Here is a 10093-nt window from a genome sequence, read left to right as displayed (position 1 = left end):
CAGCTAGCTCTGCACGTGGGCAGGGGCTTGGTCAGCAACAGAACAATACCCTCCCCATGGGGGCAGGGCCCAAGCCCTCCCCTGCGCCTGTTCCCACCACCACCACCACCACCACCACCACCACGCAGTCCCTGTGAGCTGGACCCCAGGCCTGTCCTCCCACACGGCTTCCAGGTCTGCGGGCAGCTCCGGGGCTGCGGGTGCCCTCTGCCTGGAGGGGCTCCCAGGATGCCCCTCGGAAGGGGGGCATCTGCGCGGCTCCCATGGCTCTTGCTGGCTGACACCTCCCTTTTTGCTCAGCCGCTCGAGCCTTGTGAATGCCACTGCTGCCCTCACTGTCGCTGCTGCAAGATTGTCCTTACAGGAGGGGGAGGAGCAGCAGAAGGAACTTCCCAGGCTTTTGCATCTCCGGTCATGGCCGTGACACAGCCCAGGAGAGCTGGAATCCAGCCCAGCTTTTACCAATAATTCGCCATGTGACCTTGAGCGTGCCCTCTAGGCTCCCTCGCCTTCCTAGATCATCTCTCAAGGCTAATCATGACCTCTCACTTATTGCGTGCATCCATGGATTGTTTCTTTTGTTCATTCATTCACAGCACTCATTACTTCCTGGCATAGTCTGTTTTTTATTTGCTTGTTTATTGCCTGCCTTGTGCCATGCCAGCTCCCTGCCACCTACAAAGAGGGGCACAGGCACTCCTGTCTGGGAACAGAAGGTGGCACGCTCACAGGGAGTGAGCAAGTGACTTCAACGAAAGTGCCTTTTTCTAGAAGTGTAGACAGGTGAGGGGAACCAGCAAAAAAGGGGAAGTCCCCCAGGACTAGCAGCAGAGTGTGGTTGGGGGTGGGGGCCTGAGCAGCAAGGGGCAGGCAGCACAGGAGAGCTGTGGCCAAGCTGAGCTGCAGGCAGCCCCCAGCAGGCAGGAGCTGCAGGCCTGGGTGGAAAGAATGTAGCCTCTGCCAGCCCCGGGCTCAGCAGGGGAGAGAGGGGAAGAAATAGCCCAGTTCCTTCTCCTCCTGCCCTCCATGGCCTGCTGCCTCATTCCATTGCCTGGGTCCCTCCAGAATCAGACAGCAAGAGTGCTGGGAGGCACAGTCCTCAGAGGCCAGGCTCCTGGGGTGCAGAGAGCGGGGAGGAGGAGGGCTTGGCAGGTGAACACGACTGCTCAGCACGGCACCTGAGAAACACTTGCTGGGGCCTGGCTGGAGTACCGGATCGTGTGCACTGTAGGTGCCCTTGGGACCCTGGGGCGGGTCTATGAAACAAGGCCTCAGCGCTGCAGCCTTGGGTCAGGAGGATCCCTCTTCCCGCTGCCTGGGGACCAACCCTCCACCTCCAAGGCCGGGGCAGTGAAATGGATCCGTGATACCCACTGCAGCAGGGGACAAGGGAGTCTGTGGAAGGGAGGCGGAAGGTTTGGAGGATTCGGAGCCTCTAGGTCCTGGGGCATCTTAACCACATTGGGGCACCTGGGTTCGAGTCACAGGCATTGGCTGTGTGCTCTCGGGCCTGTTCCTAACACGTCTGATCCTCGCTGTAAAACCGGGCTGGGAATAAACAGGAGGAAGGAGGTTTGTGTTGATTCCAGAGAATCCGTGCAGAGAGCTCAGCACAGGGCCTGGGCACAAGGCAACCGCTTGCTTATTCTAATCGGAGAGGAGATGGAGGGCCACCCCTCTCCCCATTTCTCCCCCGCGGGGGATCTCCACCCCCTCTCCAGCTCCATTTAGTGCTGAGTGTTTCAGGTCATTCCACGCCTGGCCATCCGCCAGGGCTCTGACAAAGACAGCAGTCTCTGCTCATTCATCCTAATGCAAGTTCCTGCGTTTATGATAATAGGGGGAACGCATGAAAGGGCTCGCTGGCTGCGGAGGGAAATCGGCTTAGAATTGAAAATCCCAGTCCTTCCGCGGCTCGGCTCTCCCCTCCCAGGGCTTAGAAAGGAGGCGGGCTGGGAGGAGCCGAGAGGGGAGGAAGGGATGCTGGTGGGAGAGCCGGCCAAAGAGGACCAAAGGGCAGGGCCTGTCTCGCCTGCTGAACGGGTCTGCAGCGGCTGGGGAAGCCGCCAGCCGGGCTCAGGGAACGGCCCCAGGCCCCTGGAGGCGGGGTGAGCGGTTTCCATGGCGACACGGGCTGGTCACTCAGTTCCGCAGGGAAGAGGGACCTGACGGTGGCCTCCGCCCGCCGCGTGCTGGGGGTCGCGCTTTGTCCTGCGGCGGAGCCCCCGGAAGCGCGCCCTGCGCCCGGCCCCGCGTGCCGTGGGGCGGCGGGCAGGGGCAGGGTCTCCGAGGCCCGTGGGCCTTCCGTGGGCAGCGGCAAGGCCGGATGTGCGCGTGTTAACGATGGCTGTGCCTGCAGAGGGGCGCGGAGGCGGCAGGCGAAGCTTCTGCCGGCATCCCACACGCAGACGGCGCGGTCAGAGCCTGGGAAGAGGTGCCAGACCCGGCTGGCGCGTGGCTGAAGGAAGGAGTTCTGAAGTAGCACGGGGATGGGCTCCCAGGGCTTGGGCGGGGAGCAAGGAGGTGGAGGCCGTACCCCAGGGCGGAAGAGGGGGCTTTGAATGGGTCCTGGAGCCACCCTTGCTCGGCCCCTCCTCCCAGCTGCCCCCACCCGGAGCCTGTGAGGCCTGGGACCGTGGTGAGATGCCCACGTTTGATGGCTGAGTGTGTGAGGTGGGGCGAGCTGAACAAGGAGCAGATGGGTGCCCTGCCCAGAGGCCTGCACACCTCCCGGGGTGCCTGCCCCCCCACCTGCCCCCCTCCCACATCCGTACTGAGCTTGCTCACTGACATGCATGTTGTTTCTTTCAGTCATCTTAGCATTCAAGTCACTTTTCACAAATAGATTGCAGCGCTGGTTTTATTTTTTAAAGATTAGTTTTCTTCATTTGAAAGGCAGTGTGCCAAAGAGAGAAAGAGAGAGAGAGAGAGAGATCCCACACTTCCATCTGCTGGATCACTCCCCTAATGGTTGCAAAAACCAGGACTGGGCCAGGCCAAAGTCAGGAGCCTGGAACTCCATCCGGGTCTCACAGGTGGGTGCCGGGGCCCTAGCACTCGGGCCATCGTGGCTGCTTTCCCAGGCGCATTAGCACGGAGCTGGGTAGGAAGCAGAGCAGCCGAGACTGGAAGTGGTGTTCAAATAGCGGATGTTGGTGTTGCACAGGGCAACTTCGCCCCTGCGCCACCATGCCAGCCCCTGCTGTTTCGTTTTTACTCACCGCAGAGTGCCTTTTACAAGCCATGTGACAGTGGAGGCCGTTCTGTCTACTTGTGCGTGCCTGGTTTGCAGCTATCCTGTGCTGCAGGTGCGCAGGTCCAGCAGGTGGGTAATTAACACAGAGAACCCATTAGTGCTGACCTCATACACCACTGAAGGAATCTGCATTCTCCCTTTAAGGGACAAGCCCAGTGGGGCTGCCAGGGATGGTCGGGGGCGCTCAGTGCACACAAGACTTTAAAGAGACACAGCTACCTGTGTTGCCGTTATGGGGAATCGGTTGGCCGAAGGCACCCTTATTGAAACCCTGCCACCGGTGACATCTTACTGCCTGGTGATAAAATGGGCTGGGAGGCAGGTGCTCTGGCCTATCCAGCCCTGCCCTGCCTTCCTTAGCCAAGGGCTCCGCTGACTTCCTTCCCCGGCTGCCATCTCACCCAAATTCTACTCCCAGAACCCAGCTCTGGTGTTGCAGCTTCCCGACCAGTGGCTGCCCTGGGTTTCTTGTTTACTTGGTTCTAATTGAATGTTTCTTGCATTAACGTCAGGTTGCTGAAGGAGGGACTTGATTGGTGTTTTCCCTCGAACGGTTTATGGCCATCAGGAAGCACTTGGGTTTTGCTTAAGGAATTTATAAGCGAGTGAGGGAGCGGATAAACCAGAAGCGGCCGGACTTCCTTAAATGCATCCCTCCTCTGAGGAGGCACAGGGGAGGGGAGGAGGGGTGGGAGGGTTGGGGAGTGGGGAGGTGGGGGGGCTCAGGCAGTCTTCATGCCCATCTCATTGTTTCCCAGGAGGGCTGACTTCTAACCCCCCTGCAGCCTGCACAGGGCTAGGGTGTTGTTTATCATTGCAAAAATACTCCTGAGTGTCTCCGGGTGCCAAGCCCTATGTGGAATGCAGCAGGTGGAGCAGTGCGTGGGAGAGCCAGGGTCTCCATTCTCAGGTGGGTACACCAGTGCAGCAGACAGTGAGTGAACATGCTGCAATGATACAAATGAGACAAGGCCCCCAACAGAGAACGGGAAAAAAAAAAAAAGGAATCTGACATGGATGAGACACTAGGGCACGTGTGTCTGAGAAGGTGGCCTTGCAGCTGAGGGCTGAGGGTGGAGAGGGAGCCAGGCAGGTGAGTAGCTCATGCAAGGGCCTTTCAGGGAGCAAGGGCACGCGCGAAAGCCCTGGGGAAATCCAGGGTCCCGCAGGAGGCAGGGTGCGGAGGGCCTGGTAGCCCGTGGTGAGGACTAGCGTTCTTTTGTTTTGTTTTAAAGATTTTATTTATTTGAAAGGCAGAGTAACAAAGAGAGAGGGAGAGAGAGAGAGAGAGGAAGATCTTCCATCCACTGGTTCACTTCCCAGATGGCCAGGAGCCTGGAATTCTATGGGGTTTCCCATGTGGATGGCAAGGGCCATCTTCTGCTGCTGTCACAGGCTCTTAGCAAGGATACGGGCGCAGGCATCCCAGATGCTGCTGCAGTGTGGGCCCCAGGGGTTTGGTTTCCCTCTGAAGTGCATTGCACCAGCCACTGTGAGGTTTGCCCGGGGAGACCGGCGTGGACTGAGGGTGCTCTGACTTCTGGGTGGATGGGGCAGGGAACAGGTGCTTCTCTGGACTGAGGGGGCAGCCGGGAGGTGAGAAGCGGCGGGGATTCAGACAGCTTAGAGTGGTGGAGAAAGGCGGGTAGGGTGAGGTCTGGATGAGTCTCGGAACTCCCAGTCTCTGGCTCGAGGCTCCCGGCCAGCCTGGTAAACCAAGGTCCCGCGCTTGCTGGGCCTGGAGCCATCCCCGGTAGGTGTGTGTAAGGGCTGGGCACTGAAAGCTTCCAGTCCTGCTACCTGAGGCGTCCCGTGAGAATGGCGCCTTAACTGTGTGTGTCTGGACTAGAGCCTGGGGAGCGGCCTCAGCCCGGGCAGCGGCGTGGTCCTGAATCCTCTCGTTCCTTGGCAAGCCTGCGGGGCCTTTTCTGCAGAGAGGGGAGCAGAAGCAGACAGCGAGAGGCGCAGCTCCAGCCCGCAGGGAGAGCTTGCCAGTGACCAGAGCTTTCTCACGGGGATGAGCAGGTGCCGGGGCGCCCTGGCGGGGACGCTGAGCTCTCTCTGTGTGACCGCGCCCTTTTCTTCTTGCTTCTCTGCATCTCAGGAGGACAGCAGCTGCCTCCCATGCCCTGCACCCAAACCCCTCTGCTGGCTGGAGACAGTAGCTAAGTCCCATCTAAGCCTTCCCTGCTTGCTCCGGGTTTAGCAGTCTGGATGCTTGCTTTGCCGCCTGTGGCCAGGGGAAGCGCAAACCTCGGCGTGGGTGGAGCCGTGGGGATCAGGCTGATGCTGTGCGGCCTGGCTGAGGCCTCTTGGCTTTTCAGGAAAGGGTGTCCTGCTGTCTCCCGGCCTCCTGGAGCTGGGCATGGTCCCTCGGAGCTTCTGTGCTCCCTGGCTGGACTCCTGCAGGGAGACCTGAGGGTGTCGTGGGTGAGGAGCACCTGTCTCCGCAGCCCTGTCCCACAAGATGGGCAGGACTCTGCCTCTGCTGTCCTTGCAGAAAGGGGCCTGCCGGCGGCACAGGCTGTCCAGTCCCAACCGTGGAGGTGGGTCCGTGGACGCAGCCGCAGGGGAGAGCTGGCGTCCAGTGGGAATCTCTGAGGGAGAACCAGGGCCCGGGGACACCCCCTCCCACCTGGGCTGCCTCTTATGACATTGGTTCTTTCTTTGCATTTCAGAGCCTCTGTTTCCATCTCTAGAAGGTGGGAACGTGACAACACATCCCTTCCATGAGAACAGAGTAACACCACGGACAGACAGCCCAGCAGGGTTCTGGCACACAAGGGGCGCTTGAAGCAGTTTTGTCCTGGGGGCCGGCCTGGTGGAGCAGCGGCTCAAGCGGCCGCTGGAGACACCAGCATCCAATTGGGCCTTGCCGGTTCCCGTCCTGGCTGCTCTGCTTCCAATCCGGCTCCCTGCTAATGCGCCTCTGCCACCTACGTGGGTGACCCTGATGGGGCTGCAGGCCCCTGGCTTCGCCGGCCCAGCCGCAGCTGTTGCAGTATTTGGGGCGTGAACCAGCGGATGGAAGCTCTCGTGTGCCCTCTCTCTCCATCACTCTTTCGAATAAATAAAAGAAATCTTCAAAAAGGAGCGAGCGTCCGTCTCCCCCTGGATTTTTTTCTTTCCCGCACACTCTCTCTCCCTTGCGTCCTTAGGGGGACAGCTGCTTCCCTCTGGCCAGCGGGCACATTTCTAGGAAGATCAAGGCACTTCCCATCTGCCGGCCCCCCTCCCAGCTTTGGCTGATTCTGCAAAGCTGTGTTGAAAAAAAAAAAAAAAAAAAACAAAAAACAGTGACAGAGAAGGCAGGAGGGAGGGTGGGTGAGCTGAGGGCCCTTGGGGAGGCCCAGACCTTCCAGGGGGTGCCTCACCATGGCGGGGAGGGCCTCGCGGTGGTGGGCTTCTCACTTCCGCTGCCTGGGGAAGGGGTCATGGCCACGGGGACGCAGCACAGTGCAGAGTGCAGACAGCTGAGCTGGCCGGCTGGGGCCAGGTTGGGGAGGGAGTGGGCGCGTGGGGCCGCCTGCTCCCCCAGCAGCCGTCCGGGTTATTTTTAGCTCTGGAATGCTCCTCCCAAGCCCCCTCTGCTTCTGTTTATCTTGCTTTTGAGGCCTGGTGCCTCAGCGACAGTACAGTGTCAGGACACTGGGGCTTCTGGGAAGAATGGAAGAAGCTGGCTGGGGCGGGGCTGGGGGCTGCTCCCTCCCACTTCCCCACCCCCAGCCCCCGCAGGCTGCCCCCTTCCTTGGGCTGGGAGAATGGGAGAAACTGAGGCCTCGGCAGGTGTCCTGCCTTGTCTGCACCACCACAATCCCCAGCCCGGGTCCTGGGGGCCCTGTCCCCTCACTTTGCTTTCTGGGACCCTGGGAGAGGGTGGGGTGGGCAGGGCCAGTCTTCTAAGCAATCCACGCCCCTTTGGTCTGCACACCCAGGGCTGGGGCCCTTGTAGGAACCTGGATGTGAAGAAACAGCCAACTGGGACGCAGCGCTTTCCTGCGTGTGTCTTGGGAGGTAGTCTGTGCCCCAAGCCTCAGGAGGAGCCCTGTGACACGGGGATCGTGGCTCCCTGTCCAGGAGTCACCGCTGACGCATGGAAAGATGCCGGCGGCTGCTGCCCGGAGGGTCAGTGCATCCCGCAGGGTGCCTCTGGGTACTGGTGGCCCTTCCCGGGTTGGCCCTGGTTCCTGTTCTGGGCTCTGGTTGCAGGAGACTCCCTCACCAGATCCTCTCCTTCCAGGACACTGCCTGTTCCACCCCCCCCACACCTGTCACAGCCCCCAGACCTCACCTCCTAAGGGGGGAGGGTGGGACCCTGGGGAATGTGCAGTCTCCTGCTGTCTTTCCATCATCCCTGATCTGGAGCTGGAGCGAGGGCCAGAGGCTTGGGCAGCCGGGACTCAGCCTCGGTCACCTGAATGATCAATGACCACTGCTGTGGTCAGTGAGGCCGCGCTCCAGGCCCGCACATGTGCACGCGCAGGTGGGCCTGCCCAGGCCACCTGGGGTCGAGGCAGGGGCTGGGGAAAGCCATGTGGGGCAGCCACAGCCAGGGCCACTGGACAAACACCACGGAGAGGTGAGAGGCAGCGGCCGCCGGCGCTGACCTTTAGCACAGGAGACAGAAATAGCCCGCGGGAGACAGAATCCAGTGTGGGGGAGCCATCAGGCCAGCAGGGGCAGGCCCAGGCCGGGGGGGGGGGAAGGGGGGACAGGCACGCCCCTCCCCGACCCCTCCCTCATTTCCATCATCTCACAGATGAGAGGCTCGGAGAGGTACAGCCTGGCTACTACCAGGCAAGGTGGAACTGGGCCAGCTTCAGCTGACAGCCCTGCCCTGCTAAGTCACACTGGTCATCCTTGTCCTGGCCGGGACTTGTTTATCAGATGACCCCAGGGCTGACCCCAGGGCTCATCCTGGCAGCCTGGGCCTCCTCTCCCTCCCTCCTTTGCTCACAGCACTTCTCCCCCCCTGACCTTGCCTAAATCAGGCTGGGCCAGGTGTTCACCCTGGAGACCCTCCCCTGCTGCAGGCGGCAGTGACAAGGACGAGCCTGGGGACAGGCGCTAGCAGGTCAGATCTGGGAGGGTGAGAAGAGCAGGCTCAAAATAACCCGCTGCCCGCCTGCCGGCTCCCAGGCTCCCAGCCCGCAGCGCCCAGCTGTTTCTGCTCTTCTGGAGCCTGAAGCTGGTTGCCTGGATACCAGTGCGGCTGGCTGGGGCCTGGTCCATGGGGGCAGGCGGAGCTCCAGCTGGGTGTGGCACCACAGGCCCCTGCACCGGCCCCAGGGAAGGTGGCCCGGGGAATGGAGGGGGTGGTGTGGGGGGGGGGCCCATCCATGGAAGACCCCTGTGCCGGTGGTCATCTCACAGGGGGCGCTTTGCAGCCAGAGCATCGGAGCCCTCCTGTTTGCTGCTCTGTGGCCTCGGTCACTTTCAGGTGTGGGAGCTTCCGTGTGTCTGTGCAGAGGGGATGACCACGCCCACCTCCCAGAGCTGCTTAAAGCGGGGACGTGATGACTAGGTCACCACACAGAGTACAGCCTCCATGATGATAAGCCCCCTACCCCAGCATGGTTGGACCCATCTGGAACCTCTGTGTATTCAATGGGGAAGCTGTGCAAAGGCACTGAGGCAGGCAGCTGGGGAGCCTCAGAGGGGGTGGCACGCTTCCTGTTTCCTTGCTCCAGAGAGGGGCCTGTGACACCCGCCTGGGGCCCCCAGGGCTTAGCAGGGAGCTGGCAGTGGGAGCAGGCCTGGGACAGGTTGGGGAGATGTGAGAGGGAGCAGGCTGCATTCCAGCTGTGAAAGCAAAGCACAGCTGGCGTCCATCCGGTGCCGATGTTCCAGCCCACCATCCTTCCTGGACTCCAGGTGGAGGACTGGGCAGCCCTGAGGTGGGGCTGCAGGGGAGCAGGCCCGGGGAGGAGCGTGACCATGACCATGAGGGCCTGCTCTTCTGGCCTGCTCAAGCCTGGGCCCCGAGCCCCTCCTCACGGGAGAACGCAGGGCTGTGGGAGGGGCTGCACAGGGCGGAGCAGGACACATCCGGGTCCCCTGGCGGGGAAGGCTCTCTCCAAGTTCGTCTCTCAGCTTCCCAGAAATCCACTTTTTGTTTCTTTTTAAGATTTATTGATTTATTTGAAAGAGTTACAGACACACACACACACACACACACACACAGAGATTTTGATTCCCCAGATGGCCGCAACAGCCAGGGCTGGGCCAGGTCAAAGCCAGGAGCCAGAAGCTTCATCCAGGTCTTCCCACAGGTGCCAGGGTCCAAGCACTGGAGCCATCGGTGCTGCCCCCACGGTGCACATGAGCAGGAAGCTGGGATCTGAAGTGGAGCGGGGACTTGAACCCAGTCACTCCGACATGGACCTGGACGCCCCAAGCAGCATCCTCACTGGGGTGCCAAGGCCAGCCCTGCAGCGAAGCTCGCCCAGCTCAGATCTGAATGTGAGCAGACCGTGGATAATGCTACTGTGTTGTCTCGGGAGAGTAGCAAACCACTTCTAATGTATTGACCTCTGCTTTTGGACCTCGTGGTCACATCGTGATTTGAGAAAAGGGGCCATGGAGGGGGCGGGGCGCCCAGGGATCCTTTGAGAACACAGGCCCATGAGGTGGGTGCGGTGGAGGCCAGGGCCTGCAGAGGGCGCTAGAGAGAAGCTTCCAGAAGGTAAGCGTGGCCACCCTCTGAGCGGGTTCCGGGGGGCCGGGGCGGGGGGGGGGGGCAGCGGGCAGAGGGGTGTGCAAGGAGACTGCCGGGGCTCTGATGTGGGCCGGGGTGCCTTTGGCCTGGAGATCTGGGGGAGAAGCCCTGAGGCTTTG

The 10093-nt window shown here is 61.2% G+C and overlaps 1 long non-coding RNA gene across 2 annotated transcripts; it reads left to right on the top strand.

Moving 5' to 3' along the window:
• Positions 1–213: 213 nt before the first annotated feature.
• LOC103351682 (uncharacterized) lies at positions 214–6349 on the top strand. Of its 2 annotated transcripts, XR_016226818.1 has the most exons (6): positions 214–3035; positions 3227–3325; positions 4015–4166; positions 5106–5281; positions 5581–5802; positions 5935–6349. It is a non-coding gene; the product is annotated as an uncharacterized LOC103351682 (long non-coding RNA). The 2 variants fall into 2 exon arrangements; XR_007911663.3 differs by having other exon boundaries at positions 218–3325.
• The last annotated feature ends 3744 nt before the right edge of the window (positions 6350–10093 follow it).

The sequence above is a fragment of the Oryctolagus cuniculus genome, chromosome 20 (assembly GCF_051225735.1).
Source record: "Oryctolagus cuniculus isolate XC-2025 breed Fujian yellow rabbit chromosome 20, ASM5122573v1, whole genome shotgun sequence".
Lineage (NCBI taxonomy): Eukaryota > Metazoa > Chordata > Mammalia > Lagomorpha > Leporidae > Oryctolagus > Oryctolagus cuniculus.
The sequence above is the reverse complement of the archived record's forward strand: the minus strand, read 5'-3'. Positions and strand labels throughout refer to the sequence as shown.